The following is a 13,803-nucleotide window of genomic DNA, read 5'->3' on the forward strand; positions in this document are numbered from 1 at the left end:
CTTGCCAATTTTGAATAATCAGTCGAATGTGGTGAGTACATGTAAACTACACACCACAGTTAATATAAATGGACATCCAACCATCCATAATGGATGCTGGAGTACACCAAGATGACATCCTAACATAGTTAACCATATGTCCCATATAAGGTCATACATATGGATAAGTGTAACTAAGGAAAAAAGAATCATCTAGTGATTATACATAAAATGCATGCAAGTAAATAAGAGGATCTACAAAGGAGGAAGAATTACATCATATTGTTAGATGAAACATCCTAAATGGTTGGTTTCATTCAATCCATAAGGACTTATGGTATTAAGGAAAAAAATCCATCGTGCTTCAAGTTGTAATAGACGATTCGCTCTATTACCATCTCTGATTTTTTTTGGTACGCAGTCCAAGATTTTGTAGCGAATCATCACCAGTTAATGTTTTTGTGCCTTGAAATGATGGACGACGGGTTGGTCTTGGCCCTTACCCTCAAGGGCAAGCCGAATGGCTGACCTGTGAAGGGCCATACGCTCCTTAAACTGCCTTGTGGTCTTCCATATATAGAGAAGGACAGCGAATGCAGTATATTACAAATGTACTGGTACATGTTAAAACATGTTTAAATGGGTATTTGTTTACCTGAATGGGGATGAGAGATGAGAGATATACTGTCCACTCTCCATGTACCGGCATGTCATGCACCCAGTACAGGTATAACATCCTGGTTTGCATTGTAAAAAGTTGCTGGAACAAACTGCAACCATAGAAGAAATATCGTTACGGACTAACAGATCCTTAAGATTTTTTGATCTAGTGGAATTTGGCATAAGTGCAGGGAAGAGGTTTTAAATCTGTATCCGAGGTAATTAAGGGCCACATATCCTTAGCATGTAACATATGTTGAGAGCTGGATGGATGAAACCGTTGTACAAAGGTGATTTTATCCTTTTGCGGTTTCTCTTTATTTGAAGTATGTAAGACCTGATCCCTAGGATGGGCAGCACAGACGATGTAATGGTTAGCATTACTGCCTCACAGCACTGAGGTCATGGGTTCAATTCCCACCTCTTCCCTAACTGTGTGGAGTTTGTATATTCTCCCTGTGCTTGCATGGGTTTCCTCCGGGTTTTGCTCCCAACAAAATTAACTCTAGTGTGTGTGTGAGCATGTGGTGGGGAATATAGATTGTAACTCCACTGGGGCAGGGACTGATGTGAATGGGCAAAATATTCTCTGTAAAGTGCTGCGGAATATGTGTGCACTATATAAATAACTGGTAGTAATAATAATACTTTGCGTTTGGTCTCCCATAATTGATGTAAGTCATATCCTAGCCGTACGAATTGTTGGTTCATTTCATCAATGCGTTTCTCTGTGTTCTGGATGTCACCAGAGATCCTGTATGCCCTCAAAAATTGGGAATATGGTAGACAACAGATGTTGGCTGCATGAATGTAAGATTGTGTTGTAGTCTGCTGTTTATATATATTTATATAGATCAGTGTGTAACATGCCATTTTCCTAAGTTACTTGAACATCCAGGTATTGAACTGTGTGTTTGCTGATGGTATATACTGTATATAAAACAATCTAAATAGAACCATCAGAATAAAGATTGTATATTAATGAAAAACAGATGTGGGCTAGAAAAGACATGGAAAACCTGAAGTGAAGTAACTGTCCACAGCCTGAAAAAGCAGTGTCCAAAAAGGGAGCGTAAGCTCCACAGAAAACAAACTGCAAAAAAGTAAAACTTTGGACAATGAAACTAACTTCCCTCCACAGAGCCAGAGACAGCGATGAACAACCAGGGAAAAGGCTCGGGTGGAAGCACTTGAAATGGAATAATAATGGGCAGCGGTGGGTGTCTCACATAGGAGCAGCATCACGGTCATGACATCTAGTAACTGTAGACCATTCCGGAGCTCAGGGGTGGGAACGCTGAAGTTTGGGAGACGAGGGTCTTCGGTACGATGGTTCAGGCAGAATGTCCAGTTTTGCAAGTAGATCCTGACCTTGTTCAAGAGATTTTACGGCAAACAAAGAATTTGCTATGAACACCTGAAGCTGAAAGGGGAAGCCCCATCGATATCTAACATTACAGTATGTTGTCACAGAATTCTAGTAATAGTTTCAAGGTCTCAGCGCTTCTGAATAGTGGAAGGGGCCAGGTCTTGAAATAATTGTATGTCCATATCTTGGTAGGAGATAACAGGTGTGTCTCTAGGGAGTATAATAGTGAGGTGTTTGGCTCACAGCAAGCTGTGCTGTCCCAATACGGTGAGATCCCTGCATGGGTACACTTTGGGTAGAGCTGGCAAATGTGGCCTGCAGTCTGCTTCCAACGTACGACTCACAGGTGAACAATGTACCGGCACGTGTTGGATGACCGGCTTCCTGGGTTTGCTGAGAACACCAGCTTCGGATGTGACTGACGATTGCAGCTGGGCTTGTTCCAAATGAAGCGGCTTTTGTAAAGCAAAGAGCCGTCTAATGACGATGACCAGTAGCTGGCTGTGAGTATAAGGGAATCTCCTGCAGTGTTCACATACAAGTGGCAGTGGCTGACACGTTTCCCTGTGGCTCCTCCCATGGCTTCATCAGAGGCATATGCTGCTAACTCCAAGACACAAGTTCAATATAGCTTCTAATAAGCAAATAGATATCAGCTGTAGTCAATCAATTCATTAGTAGCCTGTGAGTGACAGAAGGAAACATGCACTGAAACAGTATCAGACGTTAGCAACATTGTATCAATACATCTTGCTATTTAACTAGAAGGCCATCTATTGAGAGGGAAAAATTACATTGTACTATAATATCTATAGCCACAATAATAATTTAATGAATAATAATACCAATGTTAAATGATAAATAAAAATTGAATGATATGTCATTAATTATTTAGAGTAGTTACAAGAATTAAACATTAGTTATTTTATTTTATTCTATTTTATTTTAAAATGGTAGACATTTCCAAAGACTTTGTAAATAGAGATATACATTCGAGTAACATCATGTCTAAATATTCGACATGCACACTTTACCAAAGCCAAAATATCAAAAAAATATATACAAGGATGATAAATGAAACAATCCTATATAATGAATCTGCTGGCTAGTGAACCTGAATATGATTCACAAAACAGAATTTAGCTCTATAGCTTAATTGAGATCCTCTGGATAAAGGGAGCCCAACCTGAACATCCAGAAGATCTCCTGTTTACAAAGTTTTTGGAACCTCAAAATAGTAATAAGTTTTTGGAACCTCAAAATCCCCCTCTCACATTAGAGGGTATGAATTCCAAACATGTCAATTTTAAGCACTTTGAATTGGTCCCATGTGCTTCACTAAAATGTCTAGAAACTGTGTTTTTGATATTGTTGCAAAGATGTTCCATGAAGCGAAGCTTCAAGGATCTCGTCATTTGACCTACATAAACCAGGTTACAATAACATTTTAACATGTAAATAATTAATTTGGAATTACAATTAATGAAACTTTCAATCTCATATGTCCTATCTTCACTAGTACAGTATATCGATTTTAGTTTTATTGGAGACAAAATGACAGGTGGTACATCTCGATTTACCATACTTACAAAGCCCTTTAGGTCTAGTATGTAACCAGTTTTTTGTTGCTGAACTTGGTTTACCTATAGGTCTCAAAAAGCTGGGCGCCAGTAATGTTTTGAGGAACTTATTCTTTTTATAGATTACAATAGGTCTTTTAGGGATACTTATTTTTAAAATCACATCATGTTTCAAAATGTCGGAATTTTTATTAATAATTTTCTTAATTTCAATGGAGGTACTGTTATATTTGGAGATGAAGGCCAGATCTTTTATGGCCTGACCAACAGAGTGGTCTATAATTTTATTTTTAGGTTTCTTACTACCCTTTAAAAGGGAAGACCTATCTATTGCTCTGACCTCTTACAAGGGTTTAATTAGGAGATCTTCTGGACAACCCTGTTCCCTGAAAGAATTCAAAAGAACAGAGGCCTGGGTGTCAAATGTCTCCAACTGAGTACAGTTGCATCTTTCTCTATGTAGTTGGCCCTGAGGAATATTCTTCCAAGGAAGATCATGGGAGCTCGAATAATGAAGGTAGTAATTGGTATTAACCTCCTTTGTATAATTAGAACATACAATTGCAGAGTCTACTGCACATCCAGGAAGGAAATGGAGTCACGTCTGAAAGAATGATTGAAGGAAAGATTAAAGGTATTAGTGTTCAAAGAATCAACAAAGGAAAGAGCTGTGTCCAAATCCCCATCCCAAATAATAAAAAGGTTGTCAATGAAGCGACCATAGACAAGAGAGAGACAACTGAGAGACACAAAAGAAAAAAGACAAAAGAGAGAGAGATACAGACAATAGAAACAGAAGAGAGAGAGAGAGCGATGAGAGAGACAACTGAGAAACACGAGAGAGACAAGACAGACGAGAGAGAGAGAGAGGGAGAGGCATGAAACAGATAGATATATATATATATATCTATGTAAAATTGGAAACCTTCAGATACGTCCACAACCACAGTATCGTTCTCTTCTATATTTGTTGGCTGAATGCCTTCTTCTACGTTAACCTCAGATTCCAGTATCACCTCTGGTGGCACGTCTATGAAATTTTATTAAAAAAACGTATTTTATAGAGAGAGAGAGACATCGAGAGATATTGAGAGACATTAGAGAACAAGGGATAGAGAGACATGAGAGAGAGTAACAGAGCCTGAAAGAAAACAAATGAAATATAGAATAAGGGTATATTTATGAAAGTGCTGGTTTTAAGAAGTTAACATGTTGTCCTTAGCAACCGATAATATTCAAATTAACATTAATCTAAACCATTATATTACATACCATCTAGAATCTTTTTAGTTGATATGACCAACATGTCCATTTATAAAAACCTGCACTGTAGTAAATATAATCCCTACAGAGCAAGACAGAAATACAAAAAAACAATATACCTATCTCTGCGATTTTTGGTAGAGTTGGTTCCTGAATTGTTGGACGCTGTGACAAATCTGTGAATATATAATGTATATGTTAAAATGTTTCAAAAAGAATGAAAAAAAATAATTAAGTCTTGGTCTTGCTGCTGGTTGTCTTCCTCTTCTTAGCTGGTGTCCCTTTGTAATAAAAAAAAATTAATAAAATAAGTCATAATACAACAAACTTTACCATACAACACACAGGCACAATCTTAGAAGACACAGGTGCAATCATACATCACACAGGCACTACCATGCAACACATGTTTAACCATGCTACACACAGCCATGACCAAACACACATGCGCAACCATAGAACACATGTGTAGGCATACTACACACTGTACCATAGAACCACAGGCACAACCATAAAACACACTTTACATACAACACACATGTGTAAGCATACTACACACAGGTACAATCATACATTACAAAGGCTCTACCATACAACACACATGTTTAACCAGGCTACACACAGCCGTAACAAAAACAAACAAGCACAATCATACAACACACTTTACCATAGAGCACACGTGTAAGCATACTACACACAGGTACAATCATACATTACACTTTACATACAAAACACATGTTTAACCATGCTACACACGTGTAACCATACAACACACTTTACCATAAAACATGCATGCACAACCAAGTCATACGCACATTTTTAATACAGTAGATGTTCAACTGATTTACAACTTGATTGACCCAGTTCTGCAGATGTCCGTGTCGAGGTCTGTCTTCTGAGTGATGTATCTGCAAACAATGTAAAAAAATTGTCAATTATTATTTTTAGGCGAGTTTAAAAAAAAAATACCTGGAAGGCTGTCAGTTGAAGTATTCATTGAGTCGATCGTTCCGGCAACTACTTTGATCATTTGCGGGCTCAATTATTCTCTCATCCACTCCTCCCATTCCAACCACTTCACTTTGTTCGCAGGTCCACCACCGGTACCGCGGGCATGGCGATATTCTTTTGCCATTTTTGACTTGGTCTTCCGCTTGCAATTTCTGTATCTCCTCTTGCAAGCTTCCACAGTTCTTGGTGCATGACCTACAGCGCTGAATTTTTCTGAAATTCTTAGCCAGATCGCTGAATTCTCTCTGGGAGCTGTGGTTTGGGCCTTGCTGCCTATGATCTTGTCATAGTTTCGGAGTACTTCTTCAAAAAGACAGAGGTTTTCCGGGTTGGTGAACCTGATTGATATCCCACCTGCTGCAGAACTTGCCTCTTTAGAATTTTCATCATGCGCCTCCTTAGAATCTTCATCATGCGCCTCCTGTTGTTGAGATTTTCCTCTTGTTTGCCGCCTTTTCTTCCATGCTTCTTTCTTCTTTTGCTATCTCTGCTCCTCAATTTCTTCACTGGGATTATAGTTAGATCCAAATACTTCGGAAGAAGATCCCTGATTCGGAGGCTGCTGGCTTGCCATTTCTTCTGTAAAGAGAGCAAAATGGATAAAAAATGAAATAAAAACTTAAAAAAAAAACACAAAACAGAAAAAATATGCAGAACATATACTTAAAAAAAGAAAATTATTGACTGTGCTGTTTGTGTAGTGGGGGGAAGGGGGTTGGTGGTTAAAGTAATGTGATGATGGTGGGATGTGTTATGAGGTGTTTTAAGGAAGGCTTGTGATTGTGGTTGAAAAGGGGGTTGTGTTTGTGTGAAGTGATTTGTGAGGGGTGGTGAGTATGAGGATTGTTTGATGTTTGTGATGGGTGTGGCTCTAGTGAATAATATATATTTTTTTTTTAAAAAGTTGGGTTTACAAAAAAAATGTAGGGCTGTGGTATATGTGAGTTGGGGAGGGGAGGTGGGGGTTTTGATTGGAGGGGAAGGTAAAAGAGAAAGAGGATAATAGTGGGCTGTGTGTGAGTGAGGTTAGTTTGGTGTTGTGTAAAAGTGAATGAAAGATGTGCAGTGTGGCGTAAGGGGTGCAAATATATCACCAAATTGATCAGCTTTCCAACAGAAGTCCGTGCGTCCTCTCTCCCTCATGTCTTCCAAAATGGATGCCAAAATCCCGCGAGGTAAGGTTTTTATATGCCACACTCGAACTTTGGATCCAGCCCCTCTCGTGACTCTATGCTAATTCCGCGCAAGGTTTAGTTTCAATTGTATAGTACTCAAATCTGGAGCACGCATTGAAAGAATCAGGCGCAAGTGACGCAAGAATTTTAAACAGACGAGATTTTAAAATACCCACGTTCTAACTGAATATGCCTCTTAGTGTGCCTTGAGAACAATAGATGGGAACAACTGTGATAATGCATTTTCTTGCTAGTTTTGATTATCTTAAACTAAATGCAAACAATGGGCCTGATTCAGAGATGGACGGCTTTGCACTACCGCACACAAGTGATTGCGCAAATCCGTCCATCTCCGATGCAAATGTAGAAGGAAGTGTCAGATACCTCCTTGCTGCATTAGCGATCCCAGCACTGTGTCCTACATCACAGGCTGGGATCACCAATCAAAACCATCGTGTCCTGGTTGCTTCTTTGGTCAGGGTGCGGGAGCTGAAGCTTCCCACAGCTTGACCGGGTGCTGGCCACGTAAGAGGCCAGGAATCTGTGTCCGTCAACGCAGATCCTGGCCTCATCCTTCCATGAAAATGGGATTGACATGCCCCTGTTTCCAGGAATGGTGACCAGGCCTGCCCCAGCCCCCCAAACGCCGCAGCATGTTAATCATTACTAGACATGTGCACTGAATCCCTTGTTTTGGTTTTGGATCTATATGTCCTCGTGTTTTGGATCTGGATTGGTTTTGCCAAAACCGCCCCTTGCATGTTTTGATTTTGGTTTTGGTTTTGATCTGTATTTTTTCTAAAAAAATTAATAAAAACAGCTAAAATCACATAATTTGGGACTGATTTTGTTCCTACAGTATTATTAACCTCAATAACATTTATTTCCACTCATTATTGATTTTTTCATCTAGTTTAGGGCCAAAAGGTTACATCCAGCTAGCTGGCTGACTAAGCTAAGCAACAGCAGTGGGCGGCACTAACATGTGTCAGTTCAGCTTCGAACATTGCACAGAGTGGCATTGCAGTGGTAGACAGGATGGCAGTTTAAAAAACTATACGACCTCTAGGAATTTTAAAAACCAAGAATGTTTTCCTTAACTAGGTCAGAGGCCCGACGGAGATGGAATATGTTTATGGACTGAAGACAGAGAAAGGATAGAAGGATTGATTCGTTTTTAATTTATTTCATGTAATGTTTTGTGTCTTAAAAAAATTATGAGGAAAGATCAATCTAGGATCAAGTTCTTCAGTTCCTAAACGACATCTTTGATCTGGAGGAGGTTTTTAAATTTTTTTATACATCATGATCTAATAAAAAAAAATAGGTGGCCTTGCTTGTGGAGGTGCTGCTAGAACATACTGTAAACAGACATTTATTAGCTTGTACTCAGGGAGGTTGTTAGGGATAATGGGACCAAGACTTGCTGTTTACATCAGAGGAAAGCAGCCTGTAGATCTCTGACTGAATTAGAACTCCCAGCATCCGTGATGCTTGTTGAGCCTACTGGAAGATATCTGTCAACAACAGGTTACCATCTAAATATATTTTATGTGACCAATATGCACAACTAATTTTTGTATTAAACGTATTTGCAGTGCACATTAGTGCAAACATCCTAGCAGGAAGATTCTCTGTGCTGCTGCTGCTCATATTTGCCCACCCCATCAATTTGGTGGTTCAGACTTTTCTTTAAAAATAATGAAAGGGGCATGCAGGAGATGCTGTCTGTGGCCATTACAATTTCCGGACATTCATAAATAATAAAATTAAAAATGTCAGGCAGCAAAGCCCCAAACAGCATATAATGCAAAGGAAAGAGGTGCATGATGGATTTGTCCTCCAACCCACCCTTATGTGTATGTATGAAACAGGACATTCACAGTTTAACAAAGCAATCACTTCAGTAACAGGGACTGCCACTTGTGGCTGAAATTATTGGTTTGTTTGGACCCCCCACAAAACATGCTGCCAATGCGCAGTGGACATTGGTGGCAATGATCCCATACACAAACTGGCTTTACAACATAGGTAAGATCAGATGTTGTCATCATCATCCCCATCAGTGTGTACATCCTCTTTTTCACGCAATATTAATTTGTCCCAGCTGGAATCCACCATTATAGGCGCCTATGTAATTTTTTTTACTTAATTACCAGTAAAGGTCTTCCTCATGGAATTAATTTTGATGAACATCATCTTTTCCACATTTTGGGGAAGTAATCTCCTACGCCAATCACTGACAAGGTTCCCGGCTGTGCTGAAAACTCTTTCAGAGTACACACCTGAGGGTGGGCAACTTAAGTAAAGCAAAGCCAATTTGTGTAAGGGACTCCAAATTGCCTCTTTTTCCTGTCAGTAGTGAAACTGTCTGTCTGACATGCCTATTTGAATGCTATCCCTAAAATAATCATCCAGCATTCTCTGAATGGTCACCATATCAGACAGTCAGGGTAGACATGTCACTAATTGTAGGCAGTTCTTTCAGACCCAACTAGATGTCATTAGGTTTTGCTGATTGATCTGTATCACCACCAGCAGTGGGTCTCTTAGGAAAATTTAGTTTTTCCTGGCAGCCACAGAAACTGAAGGAGATAATGCCAGGTCATGTGCCACTTGAGCTGACAATTTTTTCACCAACAGCTCTTTGCATCTTTTCAGATTTATGTCTGTTGGAAAGAAAAACACAAGGTATGACTTAAACCTAGGATCAAGTATGGATGCCAAAATATAGTGATCTGATTTCAAGAGATTGTTTTAGCTCCTCCTTCAGTTTCTCCAGCTGCTTTTGCAAAAGTCTGATTAGGGCAATGACCTGACTCAAGCTGGCAGTGTCTGAGCTAACTTCACATGTGGAATGTTAAAAGGTTTGAGAACCTTGCACAACACAGAAATTATTCTCCACTGCACTTGACTAAGATGCATTCCTGCTCCTTTCCCTATGTCATAGGCCGTTGTGTAGCCTTGGATGGCCTTTTGCTGCTCCTCCATTTGCTAAAGCATATAGAGGCTAGAATTCCACCTAGTTACTACCTCTTGCTACAGCTGATGGCAAGGCAAATTCAACAGTATTTGCTGGTGCTGCAATCTTCGACACACAGTTACTGAGTGTTGAAAATGTCCCGAAATATTTCGGGCCACCATGAACATCTCCTGCATGCCACTGTCATTTTTCAAAAAATGTTGCACCACCAAATTAATTGTGAGCAAAACATGGGATGTGTTCGAATTTGCGAACATGTAATGCTTGCACAATATTGCTAGCATTGTCAGAAATCACAAATCCCAGGGAAAGTCCAAGTGGGGTATGCCATTTTGCAATGATTTCCCTAAGTTTTTCTAAGAGGTTCTCAGCGCTATGCCTCTTAGTGAAACTGGTGATACACAGAGTAGCATGCCTCTGAATGAGCTGAAATTTGTTAGATATTGCTGCTGCTGCTATTTGAACTGTTGGAGGCAATACACCAACCCAGTGGGCTGTCACAGTCATGTAATCTTTAGTTTGCCCTGTCCCAAGTGTCCACATATCTGTGGTTAAGTGGACAGTGGGCACAATGGCATTTCAGAGGACATTGAAAAGTTTTTTTTAATGTCCTTGTACAGACTGGGAATTGCTATTTTAAGAGAAGTGGAATCTAGAAGGGACATGGTAGCGGAGACACAGGACCTCAATTAACTGTCCAAAACCCACTGCATTAATGGCGGATACTGGACACACATCTAATACCAGCTAAGCTGTTATATCATCAGTAATCTGCTGTGCCACTTGGTGTCTGCTGTCATACTTGTTCACCATTGCAAAGGATTGTTTGATAGTCAATTGTTTTGTTAAACTAATAAAGTAGTCTTTTTCCTGGTCCCTTTCTGGAATGAAGATCCATGAAGAACAGTAGTAGCAGCAACAGGTGTAGCACTCAAGGATCCTTCTGAGCAATCACGAATAGGAGAGGAGTCAGTCAGAAATTGGATGTAGGACTACTTCCCATCACAATTGAGGATGTTGATGATGATGCAGTTGTTGGTGGTGGAGATTGCAGGTGCTTGGATCTAACAGAGAGAAGGGAGCAGCTAGGTGACACTGGATTTATTGTTAAATTTTTTTGTAGCCAAAGTTTCTAAATTTGAAAAGCACTTTTCAATTTGATGAATGCGCTGAAAGTGATGTTACAGGGAGGAGGTTCTTAGATGGTTAAGGTCCTTTCCTCTACTCACTCTTGCTTAGCAAATGTTACAGATGGCGTGACAACTGTTGTTTGGGTAGAAATGATTCCACACATGAGAAGTGGATTTTTTTTATCTTTTGCCCTGGCATGACAACAATGGGCTTTTTTCTACCATTGGCAATAACTGTTGCCTGAACAACATCCTCATCATCCTTGTTAGCGCCAACTACAGAAATATCCTCCTCATCCTTCTGGTGTAATTCCACAGAAGCATCCTCGATTTCTACATCAGCATGTTGACTTGTTCTGCTGATCCCCACATTTGCAGAGGGCACACAAATGGTGGAAGGAGGATCCTCTTCAAGTACAGAATTAGAAAGGTCAGGCTCCCACATGGCAACCGCGGACACACATGAACTCTCCTCGGGGATCTGTGACCTTTCTGAGCACACAGTTGGTTCACGTGCCTTAGAAATTAATTTTTTTTTGACACTTCTACAGGGAGAAGGGCTTACATCATCATAAGGTGCAGAACCACCAGTCATAAGTAAAGGCCAAGGCCTTATCCTTTCCTTGCCACTACGTGTAGTAAATGGCATATTGCCATTTTTTTTCTCTGCAGCTAACTTAGCTTTTAATTTTTTTTCTTTAACGCTGTAAAACATTGCTTGCTTGATTTTAGTTGCCCTGACTTAAGCCCTGTATGCCCTTGGTCATCGGCTTTAGTAGATGGACTAGTATCGTCATGACTGGTGGCACTGGCAGCAGCTCCACCACTAGTTTGTGGTTCCTGTTCTCCTCTCATATTGTTCTCCATATTAACAAACACGAATGTAGGGGGGTACAGCACACATGTCAATTTGTACCAATTTTAAATATTACACTGCGGTATCAATGACCTACAGTACAGTGTCACAAAAAATTTTTGAATAAGAAAAGAATAACACACTGCACTGCTACTTAGTGTGACAATATTTTTTATGAATACACTGCGTTTCCACTAACAGTGTCAATATTTTTTACGAATACATTGCGTTTCCACTTAGTGTCACAATATTTTTAACAAATACACTACGTTTTCCACTTAGTGTGATAATATTTTTTCAAATACACTACACTTTCCACTTACAGTGTAGCAATATTTTTTTTACAAATACACTGCGTTTCCGCTAACAGTGTCAATATTTTTTACGAATACACTGTGTTTTCCACTTACAGTGTGACAATATTTTTTATGAATACACTGCATTTTCTAATTACAGTGTCACAATATGTTTTACGAATACACTGCGTTTTTCACTTACAGTGTCACAATATTTTTTATGAATACACTGCATTTTCCACTTACAGTGTGACAATATTTTTTACAAATACACTGCTTTTTCCACTTAGTGTCACAATATTCTTTATGAATACACTGCATTTTCCACGTACGGTGTGTCAATATTTTTTACGAATACGCTGCGTTTCCACTAACAGTGTCAATACTTTTTACGAATACACTGCATTTTTCACTTACAATGTCACAATATTTTTTACAAATACACTGCAGTTTCCGCTTACAGTGTGACAATATTTTTTACGAATTCACTGTGTTTCCACTAACAGTGTCTATATTTTGTACGAATACACTGCGTTTCCACTAAGTGTCAATATTTTTTATGAATACACTGCGTTTTCCACTTACAGTGTGACAATATTTTTTATGAATGCACTGAATTTTCCACTTAGTGTGACAATATTTTTTATGAAAACACTGTGTTTTCCACTTACAGTGTGACAATATTTGTTATGAATACCTGCATTTCCACTAACAGTGTCAATATTTTTATGAATACACTGCGTTTCCACTAACAGTGTCAATATTTTTTACAAATACACTGCATTTCCACTAACAATGTCAATATTTTTTATGAATACACTGTGTTTTCCACTTAGTGTCACAATATTTTTTTACGAATACACTGCATTTTCCACTTAGTGTGACAATATTTTTTTTATGAATACACTGCATTTCCACCTATAGTGTCACAATATTTTTAAGAAATACATTGCATTTTCCACTTACAGTGTCACAATATTTTTTATGAATACACTGCATTTTCCATTTACATTGTCACAATATTTATTATACATTGTTCTACCACTTAAAGTGTCACAAACAATATGTGTATGAATATTACACTACAGATTCAGCACTCTCACAGAATGAGATTGCTGTCACTCACAAAATGGTGGAGCTGCTAATTGAGTAAATGCGTCTTGAGTAAAGAGGAAAGCTCGGTACTAAAGAGAGGATTGAAGTTTGCTCCAAACAACAGGTTAAGTAAATTTGAGACGTTCCTGGATATTGTAAAAGTTGTGAGAAAAGTCTCCCTCAAAAAAGTACTTTCTAAGCCAAAAAAGGGAAACCACAAACAGTAGGGACCCTTTTAAACCTAAGTCTTATTTTAGTCCAACTTTTAACAGAGGCTGTTTTATTGAGAGTTTTAACAAATCAATCATCTCAGATTTGGAAAGTATTAACCCCAAATGGGGTAGGAACCAGAACATAAATAAAAAAGAAAGAGAAGCATTAAAAAGTTTAAATGATGAAGATGGAA

Source organism: Taudactylus pleione, unplaced genomic scaffold, assembly GCF_031769625.1.
Source record: "Taudactylus pleione unplaced genomic scaffold, aTauple2 ptg000309l, whole genome shotgun sequence".
Classification (NCBI taxonomy): Eukaryota; Metazoa; Chordata; class Amphibia; order Anura; family Myobatrachidae; genus Taudactylus; species Taudactylus pleione.